The 17,272-nt window shown below is 55.5% G+C and overlaps 1 protein-coding gene across 27 annotated transcripts in view; it reads left to right on the forward strand.

Annotated features, from left to right (window-relative positions):
* The window catches only part of NCOR2 (nuclear receptor corepressor 2), a 221,607-nt gene that overhangs the window by 38,770 nt on the left and 165,565 nt on the right, over positions 1–17,272 (forward strand). Inside the window, exon 1 of one of the 27 annotated variants that reach the window (XM_068562664.1) lies at positions 8,324–8,565. The exons of the other annotated variants lie outside the window; for them this stretch is intronic. The gene's annotated coding sequence lies outside the window, so the exon portion shown is untranslated. Of the gene's footprint in view, positions 1–8,323; positions 8,566–17,272 lie in introns of those variants that run through there. 27 annotated transcript variants of the gene reach the window in all.

Here is a 17,272-nt window from a genome sequence, read left to right on the forward strand (position 1 = left end):
CCAAACCAACATTTCCTGACTTTTTGCTTGCCTTAGTGCTATGTGAGAGTTTGCCATTATCATTATTATTAACCCTATAATCTCTAATGATTCCTGCACATTTACTTTATGCCCGGCTGTGTTCTAAATGTATCATATACATTCACTCATGTACTTCCTGAGGCAGCCCTACGAGGTAGGGGCTAGTATTATCATCCCCATTTTATATGTAAGGATGCTGCGGGCAAAGAGAGGTTAAGTGACTTCCCCAAGGTCACACAGCTGGCAGCTGGCAGAACTGGGATTTGAACCCAGGAAGCATGACTCCACAGCACCTGCTGTTGATTATGGGGACTGTGCAGGCACCACCTGCAGCCCTCCCTGAGCCTGGATCCAGAATGAATCCCTTGGCAGGGCTGCACCAGCGGTGGGCCAGCCTCCCCGTGTAACGTAGGGCCCTCAGGCATGCAGCAGCTGCTCTGGGCTGGGCAGGACTGGTCAGGACATGAGGGTCTGCTTCCTGCCTCCTTGCAGCCAGCCTGGTGTCCCCATGGCCTCCTGGGAGTGGGGTGGGGTGTGACACACAGCAAACAAGACACCAGGGCCTTGCCTTGTGGATCCCACAGACTGATGGGGAGATGGGCAGTACAATAAACAAACATGCTGTTGCAAGGCAGGGAAATGCTGGTTGTGGAATAACGCAGGGTGGGGCAACTCTGCTTTCTGGGGGGCTCGTTTTAGGTAGAGGAATCAAGGGTGGTCTCTGAGGAGCTGGTAGTTGAACTGAGACCTGGACCATGAGAAGGAACCAGACCTGTGCAAGGAAGAGGGATGAGCCAGCTAGGTCGGGGAGGGGGGAAACAGCATGTGCAAAGGCCCTGGGGTCATGATGTTGCAGGAATGTTGAGAGCCAGGGGCAGCAGGAGTAGTTCTCTGGATCTGAGGCTGTTCTATAGACCTCAGGGGTTGGGTCCTTTACCACATTTAAGGCAGAAATCAAGTTTAATGGCTTTTGCTTCTCCCTTTTGTTCTTTTGCTGGTTGATTAATTTACATTTATTGGGCACTTGGAATGTTCTGGCTATTTGTAGGCCACTGGGGTCAGAGTGATGGAAGTCAGGCATGGTTCGTGCCTTTGAGGAGTTTAGTGTCCAGAGGGAGAGGGTCAGTTAAACAGTAAGGGTCATGTGGACAGAGTTCAGGCTGTATCACTGGAGCGTAACAAGTTTCGAATTTGCCTGTGGTCAGGACAGGCTTCTTTGGACAAGTATCAATTGAGGCGAGACCTGAGGGTGATTAGTTAGGACTCCTGAGTTGTGGTGGAGACACATTCAGGTTTAGGCCACAAGGAGGAATTGATGGGCATTCCTAATGGCAAAGTCCAGGGTAGGACAAGTTCAGGCATGGCTGGATCCAGGGGCTCAAAGCACACCTTGGAGAGCTGGCTCTGTCTCAGCTCTGCTTCCTTCTGTGTGGGCCTTCTTCTCAGGCAGGTTCATGCCACCAGCACAGCAAGCCAGGGGGGAGGGAGAGTCACCTGCAGCCCCAAGAATGGCACTCCTTTCTCTTTGCCATTTCCTTGCCAAATGAAGCCTTCAGTGCTTGTTCAGCTATTTTCAACACTGGGGGGAGGTGGCCAAGGTGAGGGAAAGGAGTGTTCCAAACTCAGACGCAGTCAAGGAAAGGAATGAGGCAAAAGGGAGGGGTGGGGATTGTGGCTAACTGGCATGCTGGATATTCTGATTTTTTTCCAAGAGAAGCTGGAAATCTGGATTTTATAAGCAGTGTCCTAATTTTAAAAAAAAACATTGTGTGTGCCAGAAAGAGCTTCCCTGTTGGCCACAGATGGCTGTCATCATCCTGTGGCCTCTGTTCTTAGCTGTGACTTTCATCTCAAAACATTTTGTCCTCCGTGATCTGGGCAGACCGGTCCAGGGAATGTCACAGATGGTCCCAAGACTTGAGAATTCACATTTAATGCCTCCAGAGAGATACCATTTCCAAAAGTGGAGGCCTGAGGCTGCAGAATTTCTCCCAGAGCCCTCCAGAGGAGCTCAACGTGTTCTGAGAGATAGTAAACCCTAGTGGTTAGTGATGTAGATTTGGGCATCACACCCCCCCACCCCGTGTTCAAATCCTGACTTTGCCACTACTAGCTGTGTGCCCTCGGGCAAGTCACTTCACCTCTCTGTTCCTTCGTTTCCCCATCGGTAAAATGGGGATGATAACACCCCGTAGGATTGTTGTGAGGCATCAAGGAGCACACAGGTGTGAAACCTGTTCTCCCCAGTGCCTGGCACATTGGGAGTGTGTGTCCCTGATCTGGTGTAATTTGTTCTTTCTGGGTTGGGTTCCGGCATCTGGCTGGGTGGCCAGGAGCTTTTCTGGACACCTCCTCCTTCCTCTGCTGCCCAGGCGTGGGGTCCCCTGCCCCAGCCATCGTTGCCAGTTGCTCTGTGCCCTTGGCTGCAGGATGGCACTGCACTTCGATGTGAGCAGTTAGCCCTGCCTGCGGCCAGCTCACAGCTGCTGTGGGTGGGAGCGGCACCTTTTAAAAATAAAAACAGGGACTTCCCTGGTGGCGCAGTGGTTAAGAATCCTCCTGCCAATGCAGGGAACATGGGTTCGAGCCCTGGTCTGGGAGGATCCCACGTGCCGTGGAGCAGCTAAGCCCGTGAGCCACAACTACTGAGCCCGCGTGCCACAACTACTGAAGCCCGTGCGCCTAGAGCCCGTGCTCCGCAACAAGAGAAGCCACCACGATGAGAAGCCCACGCACTGCAACGAAGAGTAGCCCCCCCCCCTCGCCGCAACTAGAGAAAGCCTGCGCACAGCCATAAATAAATATAAATAAATAAATAAATAAATAAAAACAGCACACAGGAAACCAGCCTTAGGGGACAGTTCACTACCTTTAGCCAAAACGGCCAAGGGGTTAACTGTGATGCTTTTGTGCCTGGAAGAAGTAATGAAGTGCAGTGCATTTGGCCTGGGGAAGTCTCCGTTCAGGGGCAAAGGCTCCCCATCAGGGAGGCCCTTTTCCTGCCAGCTGCCTGTGAGTGGCTCATGGATACTTCTTTCAGGGAAGGGGGTCTGGGTTCTTTGGGGTCTGTTCTTGTCTGGCGCAGGCCGGGAGAGGGCCAGCTGCAGGGGGCCCCCTGGGAGAAGGGATGGATGAGTTCCTCAAGATGCTCAAGCATTTGCCCCTGCAGCTTCCAGCCTGGTCCCCTGGAATCAGTGTGGAAAGGAGAGGGGAGATGAGGGATGTTTCCGGGCATTTGATGCTGCTGAATTGTGAGTCTTGATTGTGGCAGTGGGTTGAGTTGTGGTCCCCCAAAGAAATATCCACTTGGAACGTGTGAATGTGACCTCATTTGGACAAAGGGTCTTTGCAGATGTGATCAAGTTAATGGTCTAAGATGAGATCATCCTAGATTCGGGTGGGCCCTAAAGCTGATGACAAAAGTCCTTGTAAGAGAAGACACACCGGGGAGCAGGCCATGTGAAGATAGAGGCAGAGAAGGGAGCGATGTGGCCACGAGCCAAGGAAGCCTGGTACCACCAGGAGCTGGAAGATGCAAGGAAGGATCCTCCCCAGGAGCCTTCGGGGGGACACAGCTCTGCTGACACCTTGATTTGGGGCAGCTGGCCTCCCGCACTGTGAAAGAACACCCTGCCCTCGCTGCAAGCCATCCAGTCTGTAGTAATTTTTTTCAGCAGCCGTAGGAAACAAATGCAGTTGTGAATTTTATTTTAATCACACTTAAAGATCTGTCTGTGGACTATGGAGACCTACACGATCCCTGTAGGCTGACCTTCCCTGCCGTGCTGCGCTGCCACCTGGCTGCTCCTGGAACTCACCAAGTGCGATGCAGCCTTACCTTAGGGCCTTTGCCCTGGCTGTTTCCTTGGCTCGGATACTATTCTCTGAGAAGTTTCCACACCTCTCTCTCTTGCTCCATCCAGGCCACTGTTGAACTGTCACCACCTCAGAAACCCCCAGTCCATAGCTGCTGTCATTCCTTGACTTTCATCACATCTTTATCTGTGGTTGACTTCCTCACCTTTCCCCAAGTTACCCCAACGAGGGCAGGGAACTTTATATTGTTCCTGCTTATTCTTCGTGCCCAATGCATATCGCTGGCACTCCATAAATGTTTGTTGAATGTCTGATGTCTCCAGGCCTGACGTCAGGGACTCTTAAAGGTGGACACGGCTTTCAGAAGGTCAGTAAACTGGACTGGAATGGTGTCCATTCAACCAAACCACCTTTTTATTTATTTTGAATTGAGGGGAAATTCACATCACGTAAAATTAACCATTTGAAAGTGCACAATTCATTGGTTTTTTTTAGTATGTAAACAATGTTGGGACTTCCCTGGTGGCACAGTGGTTAAGAATCCACCTGCCAATGCAGGGGACACGGGTTCGATCCCTGGTCTGGGAAGATTGCATGTGCACCACAACTACTGAGCCCGCATGCTGCAACTACTGAAGCCCGCGCGCCTAGAGCCTGTGCTCCGCAACAAGAGAAGCCACCGCAATGTGAAGCCCGAGCACTGCAATAAAGAGTAGCCCCTGCTCGCCGCAACTAGGGAAAGCCCATGCACAGCAACGAAGACCCAACACAGCCATAAATAAATAAATAAATAAGCAAACAGCCATTGTCCAGGGACTTCCCTGGTGGCCCAGTGGTTAAGACTCTGCGCTTCCACTGTAGGGGGCACGGGTTCAATCCCTGGCCGGGGAGCTAAGATCCTGCATGCCACACGCATGGTGCAGCCAAAAAAACCCCCAAAAAACAAAAACATAAAAAACAATGCTGTAAACCAACCCCTCTGTCTACTTCTAAAATATCTCCATCACCCCAAAAGGGGACTCTGAACCCAACAGCACTCACTGCCCATCCTGCCTCCTCGCAGCCCCTGGCAGCCACCAGTTGGCTTTGTCTCTTTGGATTTGCCTGTTCTGGACATTTCATATAAATGGGATCATACAAAATGTGACCTTTTGTGTCTGACCTCTTGCACTTGGCATGATGTTTTTGAGGTTCGTCCATGTGGTAGCATGAATCAGTACTTCATTCCTTTTTATGGCTGAAGAATCTCTCATTGTGCGGATGGACATCCACAAGATCATCTTGTAAGTGGCTTTTCAGATGAGGAAACCTAGGCTGCCCAGGGAGGGGGTAGTCACCCGCCCAAATCTGGGAGCACTGGGGTTCAGTAAAGGAGAGGAAGAGGTAAAAACACAGCTGGATGTTTCTAGCTCGTTCTCTCTTTCTCATCCCCCAGCCCCTACCCTGCTCCCAACCTTTATAAAAAATTAATTAATTAATTAAATTTTGGCTGTGTTGGGTTTTGGTTGCTGCACGTGGGATTTCTGTAGTTGCAGTGAGCGGAGGCTACTCTTCATTGCGGTGCGTGGGCTTCGCGGGCCTCAGTAGTTGCAGCACGCGGGCTCAGTAGTTGTGGCTCGCGGGCTCTAGAGCACAGGCTCAGTAGTTGGGGCGCACGGGCTTAGTTGCTCCGGGGCATGTGGGATCTTCCCGGACCAGGGCTCGAACCTGTGTCCTCTGCATTGGCAGGCGGATTCTTAACCACTGCGCCACCAGGGAAGTCCCCCTGCTTCCAACCTTATCTCGGAGACTGGCCGGGTCAAGAAGCAGCCACGTGGGGAGGGAGCGAGTGGGGATCCCTTCCACTTGGAGCTGGATACTGAGCAGGAGCCGTGACTGTGGGTCTCCTCTGGTCCCTTGAGCCCCCCGAGAGGTGTAGTTTCTCTTAACCCTGACAGAGACAACAGGCAGGTGTGCCCCATTTCAGAGCTGAGCAGACTGATGTCTGCAGAGGCTGGGGGTCTTACCCAGGGCCAGTCGGTCTAGGGACCCCTCCTGCCTCTTTTTGGGGACCCCATGCTTCTGTGGCCCCCATCACAGTGTATCCTGTAATGTCTTCACTTACCTTTTCCACCGTCTAAAGCTTTGCCCGAAGACAGGTTCCTAGAAGTACATGTTGGTGAATCTTGATTTGTTTTCAGAGCACCGAGGGATACTCACCATCAGAGGCTTGCGGGGTGAGGCCTTCCTTTGCTAAGCAGACGACCACACACTAACTTATTCTGAATGGAAACTTGGTTTCGGTGACTGGCTCTGCCTAGAGGGGGCTGCCAGGGGCTGTTTCTGGTTTGTGATGATTTGCCATCTTCATAGAGTCACTCAGCAAACCATTTGCTCCCCAGCTTCTTGGAGGAGAGAGACACAAAAAGTGACCCCGGAATGATACAGCCCCGCGTCAAACCTGCCCAAAGCATAAATAACTCTGGTGGGGCTGTGGATGTGTTACTCCTGATTCCAGGGCCAACCTCTGAGAAAGTCTGGGTGCAGGTCTGTGTCAAAAGAAACAGAAAAGAACAAAAGGAACCCGTGCGTTCTGACCCTGCTGCTTTGGGCTCCGCCGCCTGCCCGTGTTTTGGTGGGCCCGGTTTGGCCCGTTCCTGAGTTTCATGGTCTCCTGACAGTCAGGGTGAAAGTCAATGGGCGGGATCTTTGGTCTAAAAATATAGCTTTTGGTTGCTCACGTCTTTCTGTGCCTCGTTTTCCCCACCTATAAAAGAAGGCAGATCTGTAGAATTCTTCCACAATACGCTGGGAGAGGCTGGAGGGTGTTTTCTTGGGAGAGGCTGGAGGGTGAGCTGATGAAAGTCAGCACACATGTGGCCTCCACGTGGGCCTCTTCACAGGTCACCTAGTGGCCATTCCGGTCCCCCAGCCAGTTCAGTGGCCAAGGACCTTTGTCACATACAAATGTGATCTGCCCCAAACACTCTATGAATCCCTGCTGACTATACCCAATGGCAGGGTTGATGCAAGCTGGATTTGCCTGGTTCAAACCTCAGCTCAGCCACTTTCCGGCTGTGTGACCTTGGGCAAGCCACTTGACCTCTCTGGGCCTGTTTCCTTCTTTGTATATTGGGTGCCCCTGCCTTTTGTTGTGCTGTCCTGAGGACAGATGGGTTAACGTGTGAAGTGCTTACACAGCGCTGGACACACAGTACGTGTTACTGTTAACTATCGTTGTCGTTATTATTCTTGGGAGGGTCTCCAGTCCACGGAGTTACATGGTTTGCCCAGAGTTCTCATGCTTTCCCTCCCCCACTCCTCTCCCATCACTCCCTGACCTTGACTTCTAATGCTCTCCCCGCTTCACCACTGCACTCGGCCACACCATTTTTCTCTGTGCTTTTGCAGCACACCAAACTCGATCCGGCCTCCAGACCTTTGCAGTTGCTGTGCTCTGTCCCTGCATCTGTACCCCGTGGGACCCCTTGGCATCACTCAGGGTGCCATCTCAGGCAAACAGCATTGGGCCCAACTCCTGGTTGCTGGGGGCAGGGGAGCGAATCTGGAGATCCCTCTGGAGCTTCCCCTGACACCTCATCGCTGCTGCTCGGAGCGCTGGAGAAGCAGAGCAGAGCCTGCCCGGCTGCAGATGGGAAATTGACACCCAGAGAAGCTCAGACCCGTCTCTGAGTCACACAGCTAGTTGCAGCCAAGGTTCAGACCCCTGGCTGACCACCAAGCCGTCCATTTTGGACTGTGTGTGTGCGTGCGTGTGTGTGTGTTTGTGACTGTGTCTTTTTTCACCCTCTGGGCCTGTCACTGTTACGACCCTGGTTCAGAATACCAGTGTGAGGGGGTCATGTTTGCTTTTCCTGAGATGACAAGGACAGAAATATTTTAAAGACAGAGCCTGCCCAGTGGCCATGTCACCCTGGAGACAGGAGGGCCGGGAAGGGACAGGGGCAGCGGCTTCGGTTCACGCCAGGTCCGGGCCGGGGCGGCCATGCCGCCCTCCGGGTGGACGGTCCGGCTGGGAGGAGACGGGTTAAGGACGAGACGCTGGCCTGGAGCTCGCTTTCGCCTGCGAGCGGTGAACAGTGAGGAGGTTTTTCTACCGAGCTATAAAAAGGCCTCCCCGTGTTTCAGCTCCCGGAGTGTCGGCTGGAAGCCCGCCAGGGTTACCATGGCGATGAGGAATTATTACTTACTGCCAAGGCTAGGAGAAAAAGCTCGTACTTTTGGCTTCCCAACGAGAGGAGTGGACTTATGTAATTCCCTGTGTTTATAGGCCCGGAGGGGCAGGAGGCAAGCAGGGATCCTGGGGCCCGACGCCGCGCTTTCACCCTGCTGTGGGTCGGGTGGTCCCGTGGGTGGTCCCTGGGGGACCTCTGCCCACCCCATCCAAGGGGGGGCATCGGGCCGGGGGCCTGGGGCGCCGGGCCGGCTGCAGGGCCCCCCCCAGCCGGGGCGGGAGCCCGCAGTCTCGCGGGAAGGCGGCACGGCTGCTCGGTGGGGCCGCCCCTCTCCCGGGTCAGCCCTGGAGGAAGGATGGGTTTGAGGTTGGACGCGGTGTGTCCTCTGGAAGCCAGCAGAACAATGTGCGTGTGTGGACTCCGCTGACCCACTTGCTGGCACCTTCTACTTCTCTTTCTTTTTCTTTTCTTTTTGTTTTTTCTGTTTTTGTGGGAGAGTTCCTTCAAGTTGTGTTTGGAGCTGACGTGAGCGAGAGGCCGGTCATGTGCTCGGGTAAGAGAAGTTTCCGGGCTTGGCAGTGGGCAGGGAGATGCGGTGTGACCCGGCCGCCCGGCGGGGGGAGAGGGGGCAGAGATTGGGGGCCCCAGATGGCAGGAGGACCGGGACCTGCGCCGGGGACCCCATTTGGTGGCCGACGGGCTTGTGTTCTGACGCCCCAGTTCTGCCCCGGTTCTGCCCCGGCAGGCGGGCGATGGCTGGGGCACAGTGGTCCCTGACGCCTTATCAGAGTTGCTGAAGCCCCAGAAAGGGTGCTGGGCAGGTGGGTGGCCCGGGAGGATGGGAGTGATGCGTGGGGGGCACAGTGCTGCTTTTCTGGAGCCCCCGTACCGTGCGCGTCCCTGCGGGGGAGCGGGCAGGACCAGGGATCTGGTGCTCCTGGCGTCTGTTCATCGGTGTTGCCCCGGGGGGTGGGTTGGGGGCCTGGGGGTTTTGGGGGCGGGTGCCTCGGTGGCCATGGAGCAGGGGAGGGGGCCAGGTGCAGGCAGCGCTGCGGCTGCCCCGGCGCCCGGCTCCCACCGAGATGGCTCTTGGCTGGGTGCCCGTGTCTGGTTTGAAATCAGCGCCACTGGCCCAGGCTTGCCCAGGGACCTGGCAGCGAGGAGCTCGGATAAACACTGGAAAGTTGGAAGGGCTTCCCGAGCTCACAAGGAGCCCTCAGTTGCAAGCGGAGGGGATGAGGGAGTGATTTGTCCTGAGGTCTGGGTGCGCCGGGGCCGTTGGGAGGCAGCGGGACGTCTCGTGGGGCGTGTGAGCACAGGCCAGGGAGGGCTGGGTTCCCAGACGGTGTGGCTTGGTTGCCACGGACCTGGGTTTGAATCCTGGTTCTGTCCCTTTGTACATTGGGCCTCCCCTGTGCGAACCTCAGTTTCCTTGCCTGTCAAATGGGGCAGTAATAGGGGCCACACAGGCGTGAGGATGAGGTGGGGGGAGGGATGCAACCTCCTGGTTCGCTCTGTGGCCAGACTGCCTGGGTTCACATCCCGGCTGTGTGACCTTGAACAAGTCACTTCACAGCTCTGAGCCTCGGTTTCCCCATCTGGCAAATGGATACTTCATCTGTCTTCTAAGTTGTTGAAAGGCGTAAGGGGGCTAATGAAAGGTCCCTGCCCCACCCCTCACAGACAGGGTGACCTTGGACAGGTCAGGAACCCCACGGGGCCTCAGTTCTCCTGTCCATTCAGGGAGAGCAGCCCACACATTGCCTTGGGGAAAGCTGAGACACACCTGCAGGGGCCTCAAGCGGGCAGGCGTGCGGAGGCTCCGTCAGTGCAGACCACAAGCTTGCATTAAGTTAGTTACGTCTTGGTCTCCATCGGTTCTTCTTTTCTTCGCTGTTGAGAGCCCTCCCATTTTATAGAAGTGAAACCCCAGCGAGGTGAGAAGGGTCCCTCCCCAGCCCCAGCCTCGGTCTGCATTTGGACCTGGGCTGCGGTCCCTGGGGCTTCCCCAGTGCGTGCCTATTTCTGCCTCGTCCCTCACCAAGCCTGGGCCAGACACCCTGACAGTGCCTGGCGTGGCTGGGGGCCGGGTGCACAGGGCTGGCTCTCCCGCCGAGGGTGGCAACTGTCCTGTGTTTGTAAGTGACACCGGATGCTGGGCCAGTGGCTGGCTCGGGGCCTCTCCTCTGAGGCCAGCAGGAGCCAGTGGGGAATTCCCCGGTGTCCAGGCTGCCCACTCCAGCTGCCCCGCTGTCCCACTGTCCTCAGGCCTCTCCTGGGGACCTCGGAAAGGCCTGTGCAGCAGAGGATCCCACGAATGTCCCTTTGCTGCCCCCAAGCCCTCAGTGCCCCCCTGGGTCAGCCACAGAGCTGTGTTGTTGCCACCACTGCCCTGCCCTGAGGGTCTTGGGGACTCGATCCCCATCCACTGAGAAAGACAGTCACATGTGGTGGCTCAGACCAGAGGTCGCAGAGGAGACCCTTGCGGTGGAACTGTCCTGCGTCGTTGGTGGTGGCCACACGAATCTACACTGAGATAACAGTGCATAGATCTACACACACACACACACACACACACACACACACACACGCTCACAAGTGAGCGCATGTAAACCCCCGAGATCTGAATAAGGCCAGTTGCATCAATGTCAGTTTCCTGGTTGCAGCTATTATAAGGATGATACCATTGGGGGGAGCTGGCTAAAGGGTCCACGGATCCAGCTGTGTTATTTCTTACAGCTGCATGTGAATCTACAGTGATCTAAAAAGAAAGAGAGCACAGGCTCTGGGGCCTGGCTGTCCTGGGTTTGATCCCAGCGTGCTCCTTTGTAGCTGTGTGAATTACAGCAGGTGGCATAACCCTGCAGTGCCTCAGTCTTCCTCATCTGTAAAAGGGGGGTAGTGTTTGGTACCTCAGAGGGTTGGCACGAAGATTAGATGTGTTGATTCATGCTAAGTGCTTAGGAAGGTGCTGGCACGTGCTGAGGGGGGAGGGGTGCTGTCATTAGTACTATTATAACCCTGATGTGATGGCTGTGGTTGGCCCCGCACGATCTCATTTCATACCGAAATCAGCCACAGGAAGGGAGCGTGCTGTATGAGCCCCACTTCTCAGAGGATGACACTGAGACTCGGGTCAGGTGACCCTCCCAAGGGCACACAGTTTGTAAGGGCCGGAGCTGGACTCAAACCCCAAGCCAGAGCCTGTGTGTGGAGGTTCTTTGGCTGGGTGACCCTGGGGAGGTTGTTTGCCCTCTCTGAGCCTCGGTCCCCTCCTTCTTCTCTCTCCACTTGTCAGCTGGACAGGGGGCTGGGCTCATGACCTGTGAAAGCCAGAAAGCCTAGACTCTGGGCCCCTTCTCTCACTTCCTGGGCCCACCCAGAGCTCCCACGTCTCAGTCACCTCCTCTGAGGCCTGTCTTTGCAGCCCCATGGTGGGACTTGTTCTCAGCTCTGTCTGTGGGCTCACTCCTGGGGCGGCTGACCTCGCCTTTACTCTGAGCACTTTGACCTCCTGGCTCTGTCCTGTGGGTGCAGCCGTACCTCCTGCTGTTCCCTGTGGTAGGTACTGGTTTCCCTCGGACGCCTTCCTGCCTCTAGCAGTGGTGAGAAGGCCTTTGGGGTGTAACCAGCTCACCCTAGAGTGAGCTGGGTTATCTCCGTTGGCACTTAGCGTGAGAAGAGCATTTCTGTCCGGCCAAAGCTGATCCGAGGGTAGACGCTTCTCCAGGGGCTCCTGGGAGAGGGTCAGCAGATGGTTGTGCCCCTTAGAACCGGCTGGTAACTGAGCGTGGGCCCTTGGGCATCCCAAGAGGTCCAGGAAGGGCACGTTCTGTGCTTCAGGATTCTGGAGGGTTTCAGAGTATCCCAGGCTGGAGACACGTGGGTGCCTGTAGGACCCGGGGCGGGGGTCTGAGCCGCTGAGAGGGGTTCCACCGTCACGTTGGAGTGATGGAGGCTTGTGTTGGCAGGGAGGACATCAGTCACAGCTGAGCGTCTCAGGTTCTGGCTTTGCTGGGCAGAGGCTGGAGGGGTGGGGAGTTGGGTGGGGGGTTAGGGGCGTTCCAGCCCCACGAGCCTCTTTGCTGTTTCTTGGAAGCCCCGATCATGGTCCTGCCTCAGGACCTTTGTACTTGCTGTGCTCTTCTTGAGACGCCCTTCTATGAGATCTTCACAGCTTCCTCTCACTGAGCCTCTGCTCAAATGTCACCTCCTGAGAGAGGCCTCCATCTCCCCATCATCACTCCTGCCACCTTGCCACTGTCATCACCTGGGACTTACATATGTCCATCAGCCGTGTCCCCCCAAACCCTCCACGTGGGATTCTGTTCATCTTCGTCACCACTGTGTCCCTGGCACTGGGCACATAGTAGGTGCTTAGCAAACAGTTGTTCCTGACTCAGTGTCCCCCACAAGCTGTGGACCTGGGCCTGTCCCCTCAAGGTGAATGGGGACAGATAAGCACACCTGCGAGGGCTCCGGCTAGGGAGACCCGGGCCCCTCGAGCTGGAATTCATGGTGAGCTCACCTCCCTGCACCCCAGACGTTCTGCTCCCAGGGGTTGAGAATGCATTTGGGGGCATTCTTGGAAAACTAGAGTCCTTGGAAAAGCAGTAATGGTATGTTTGCTCAGGAGTGCCCCGTAGGAACCCACCAAGCATCCCCAGAAAGTCTGCACCTCCTAGATAGTCAGAGAGGTGGGGCTGGTGAGCAAGGAGAGTGGTGGGGGGGCCCTGAGGGGTCCAGGGTGCAGGGGAGGGGTGCTGACAGCATCTGCTTCATGTGCTGAAGACTGACCAGGTGGGGCGGGCATTCTGCACAGCTTAGCGTATTGAGTCCTTCCAACACCCCTGTGATGGAGGCCCTGAATCACCCTTTCCAGATGAGGCACAGAGAGGGCAAGCAGCTTGCCCAAAGACACACAGCCGCAGGCACTCAGTACTCAGAGGCGTAATAGGTAGTGGTGCATGTACACACTGCTGTATTTAAAATAGATAACCCACAAGGACCTACTGTATAGCACAGGGAACCCTGCTCAATACTCTGTAATAACCTAATTGGGAAAAGAATTTGAGAAAGAACAGATACATGTATATGTGTAACTGAATCACTTTGTTGTACACCTAAAACTAACACAACATTGTTAATCAACTCTACTCCAATATAAAATAAAAAGTTTAAAAAAATAGGTAGTGGGGTTTCCTATGCAGTTGTTTCTGTGCCCAGGGCGCTGCTCAGCTCTTTGAGATGATTTTATTTCATCCTCAGAGTCGCTTTGGCCATCCCTGTCTCAGAGGACAGTGGCACAGCTGTAGAGAAGGCAGGATTGGAACCCAGGTTCTGTTGGGGACCCTCCTCAGAGCAGGTGCTATTTTCCAGGGATCTGGCTCAGACCTGGGAAAGGGCCCACTTCCCAGTCTGAGAGAGCCTCCGAGGCCTGGAGATGCCCAGACTCTTCTGGAAGGCTGGGAGTCTGTTTCTCAGCGCAGCTCTGAAGCTGGAAGGCAGGAGGGGCTGCCTCCTACCCCCCCAAGTCGTGGATTTACATGACAATGAGCCCTTTGTGCCTGGGTCCTGCCTCCTTCCCAGGCTAATAACATAATTCCAGGCCTGTGATGTCATAATGGCCCTTTCTGTGCTGAGGTGGGAGGCTGGGTGGGCAGCTGTGGGAGCAGCACCAGGGGTGGTGATTATCAGGGGGCAGAGGCTCTCGCTTTCCAGGACCCCCTTTCATCCTTCAGGAGGTGGGATTTGCTCCCATTTGACGCAGGAGCAAACTGAGACTCTGGGGTTTGTGTCCTTCCCCGCCCCCCCCCCCCCAACAATGCGGAACCACTTCTTGGCCTGTGAAGTGGGAGTGAGTCATCCGCGGTGGGCCCTCTCCTGGAGGCGTGGGTGTGAGAGCCTTTTGCTTCCTCTAAATGGGAGGGAGGCCCTTGTGCCCTGCTCAGAGAAAATGGGTTCAAACCCTGGGCATGTGGCTTAACTCTCTGCACCTCAGTTTTCTCATCTGCTTAATGCGGATTGTGCTGGGCCTTGGCCGTCGGGCCGAACAGGGAGTGAGCTCTCAGTAGGTGGGCAATCAGAAAAAAGCTGAGGCCAGTGTAGTGGGGTGAATGGAGGCCCCCAAAACACATGTGCACCTGTTAATACCCATCCCATCTAAATGTGACCTGCTTTGGAAAAAGGGTCTTTGCAGATGTGTCTTGAGATGAGGTGATCCTGGGTTACCTGGGTGAGCCCTAAATTCAGTGACCAGTGTCCTTACGAGAGACAGAAAGAGGAGGAAGACACACAGAGGAGGGATGGCCGTGTGAAGATGGGCAGAAACCGGAGGGATGCAGCTACAAGCCAAGGAATGCCTGGAGCCACCAGGAGCTGGAAGAGGCCAGGAAGAATCCTTCCCTAGAGGCTTTGGAGGGTGTGGCTCTACAGACACCTTGATCTCGGACTTCTGGCCTCCAGAGCAGTTAGAGAATAAATTTTGGTGGTTTTAAGCCACCCGGATTGTGATGATTTGTTTACAGTGGATCTAGGGAAACTAATACCGCCGGTGGTCCCCAGTCTTTGGAGGTTGGGGAGAGCTCTCCCTGGGAGGGGTTTGTGTGATGCCTTTCCCCACCCAAGCCTGAGGGCCCAGGACAAAGTGAGGTGGTTGGGTGCCCAGCGGTGTGCGGAGCCCCATCTGAGGAACCTGGAGCCCGCCTCCCTCACTCAGAAGCCAAATCCACAAATTCCGGAACCCGCCCATTGCCTGCTGCTACCTCTCCCGCCCCTAAGGATGTGGCCCAGGACCACGAGGCTCCCTGGTTCCACGCTGGACCCCTCCCCAAGCCCAGAATGCCCATTCCCCACATGCCTGGCAGCTCACCTAGCACCCAGATTGCAGCCATCCCCCAGCAAGCTGCCTCATTTGCCAGGTGCCCTTGAGAAATGGATACACCAAGGCTCAGCAAGGGCAGGCTACCTGGAGAAGGCCACACAGCCCCTCCGTGGTGGTGATGGCCTTCAGAGTCCCAGTCATGGCTAATGGATGGGCTGGCATTGCAGCTCCCAGGAGGGAGGGATCAGAGTCCTGGGACACCTTGAAAATGGACCAGGCAGTGTAGATGTGGATCAGTTTCTGGGACACGTTGGCCCAGCGTAGATGACACCCTGATATCTGGCTTTACGTAGATCCTGTCTTGGCCTCAGTTTCTCTGTTTACAAAGTGGTCTTTGAGCTTCAGCTCAGAGCCTGGAATTTTGCTCTTAGAGTGTTTGTAGATGTAACAAGCATTTATTGAGCGCCTGCTGTGTGCAGCATGCTGGGACTCAGTGATGGACAAAACAGATGTGGTTCCTGCTTTCATGAACCTTGTATTTGGGCTTGTGGGGGGATGGGAAATAAGGCAGCAGGACTTTGGCAACGAGGATTCCAGGTCCTGATAAGGGCCGGGGGCTGGGGTGGAGGCAAGGATGCTGCCTGCCTTCCCCTTCCCCTTCTGAGGCCTGGGGTCGGTGGTCTGCGGCAAGCTTTGGGGGCTGGCTGGTTAGACATGGAGATGGCCGCGGCCCATCTGCAGTGATCCGTGGTCGCCTCCAGCTGGCAAAACTTGACCTGGACCCATGAGCGGTGATGTTGGGTGTGACACCTGGAGCCTGGTAGGGTAGATGGGTCTCCCCCAGCCTGAGCAGGGTGGCAGGGGTACAGAGGTGATGGGGTCCCATCACACATTGGATAAGAGGTGGACGCCGGAGAGGGCTTGCCTGGGTTTGAATCCAGGCTGTGCCACTTGCTTGCTGTGTGACCTTAGACCAGTTACTTAGCCTGTCTGTGCCTCAGTCTTGCCTCTCAGCGATGTTAGGATGATCAGATGAACTGATGCCAGCGAGTAGCGTGTTGGGGATTGGCTGTGATCATGAGTGCGAGGTGCTCACCTTGGATCTAATATAGTGACTGCTTAGAACCTGGGAGCTAGAAGCCGTGTTTGTTAATCTTTCCCTGGCCGCGTTCCTATCTGTGGGACATTGGACAGGCTTCTTTTCTCCCAGACCCTCAGTCTCTCTGTCTTTGCAATGGGAGCCGGCACAAGTCTGTGGCCGCATGGAGGCCGGGAGGAAAGGGATGGTGGAAATTAGCATTTCTGGGGTTGAGGGGGGGTGGGGTCAGGATCTCCACCTGCTGGTTCAAGCCTTGGCCACCTTCCAGGCCAGGAGCAGCTGCCCGTTTTACAGCCCAGGGAACTGAGGCCCCAGTGGGAATGGGACCCATGGCACGCCGGTAGGTGGGTGCAGCCCGCTTGGCCTCCTGGCTGCAGACAATGCCTGCCTTCTGGCCTGGCTGGGGCTGCTGGGACCTGCTCAGGCCGGCCTCTGTTTATCAGCACATTCAGTTCAGGGTAGCAGATGTTCAGAGAGAGAGAGAGGAAGAGCGCGGGAGAGAGAGGGAGACAAGTGCACTCGGGATGTTACTCCAGAAACTGAGGCTGGAGGCTAAATTTACTGCAGGGCAGTGTGGGTGGGGTGTGCCTGCGGCTGAGGAGTGACCCTGACCCAGATCTGAGTCAGCCAGGAGGGGCACCTTTATCTGCAAAGCCGCTGTCTGCTGTATCCCCATTAGAGCCACTGACGGACGGCTCAGGACTGGGCTGGGAGACGCCACTTCTTCTGGGTGAGAGACAGGGCAGGCGTGTCCCAGGCTCCTTCCTCCTACGCTGAGTCTGGCCCGGGCTCCATCTCAGTTCTCCTTGCCTCCTTCTGGCTGGCTTTAGACCTCTCCCTACCTGTACAGGTGAGGAGACCAGAGGGTGGAGGAGATCTGATTCTGGGGAGATTTCATGGGGCTTAGAAGTTGGGCTTTAGGGCGTTGCTCTTGTAGGTCTCTTGGTTGCAATTGTCAGACTCCCTGCTTCTCCTGTATTTAACACAAAAGGCTCAGGTAAGCTTCAGGCACGGTTGGATCTAGGGGCTCAGGCGACGAGGTGCTTTTCCTTGTCCAGTCCCTGGTAGCACAGCCTCATCCCAGCTCAGCGGCCCCAGTGGAAGGTAAGCCTGTTGTTTCCCGTATTCCAGCAAGTCTTGGGAATGAACTTTTATCAGCTCAGCTTGAGAGTTAAGCCCCTCCCAAATCAATCACTGCAGCTGGTGCTGCTGTGACTGGTGCTGATTGGCCAGACCTGGGAGGCGGGGTCAGCCTCCCCCAAGGCCAGGACTGAGGGCTGCAGGAGGGTTGGTGGCCCAAGGACACTGGGGTTTGGCTTGCCATGGACAGCTCCATGT

This window comes from Eschrichtius robustus, chromosome 14, assembly GCF_028021215.1.
Source record: "Eschrichtius robustus isolate mEscRob2 chromosome 14, mEscRob2.pri, whole genome shotgun sequence".
Lineage (NCBI taxonomy): Eukaryota > Metazoa > Chordata > Mammalia > Artiodactyla > Eschrichtiidae > Eschrichtius > Eschrichtius robustus.